Source organism: Pygoscelis adeliae, unplaced genomic scaffold, assembly GCF_000699105.1.
Source record: "Pygoscelis adeliae isolate BGI_AS28 unplaced genomic scaffold, ASM69910v1 Scaffold445, whole genome shotgun sequence".
In the NCBI taxonomy this organism is placed as follows: Eukaryota; Metazoa; Chordata; class Aves; order Sphenisciformes; family Spheniscidae; genus Pygoscelis; species Pygoscelis adeliae.
In genome coordinates this window covers 844,940-845,157 of record NW_008824894.1, presented here as the reverse complement: position 1 = coordinate 845,157, position 218 = coordinate 844,940, and positions in this window count along the sequence as shown.

The following is a 218-nucleotide window of genomic DNA, read 5'->3' as shown; positions in this document are numbered from 1 at the left end:
AGCAGCCACGGCCACGTGGTGCTGAGCACAGGCAGCACCGGCAAGCCCACAGCCCCGTGGGGGACCCGCTTATGGCTGGGGCAGCCGTGCGGGGCACCAAGGTGCGCAGCTCTGTGGGTGGGGGCACCCTCGCCACGCTGGGAACCCAGGCTCGTCCTGGCCCCCTTGCTGGCTCTGGCGGCGCCCCAGGGCCCCCGCCCGCCCCGGGGGCGGGGACC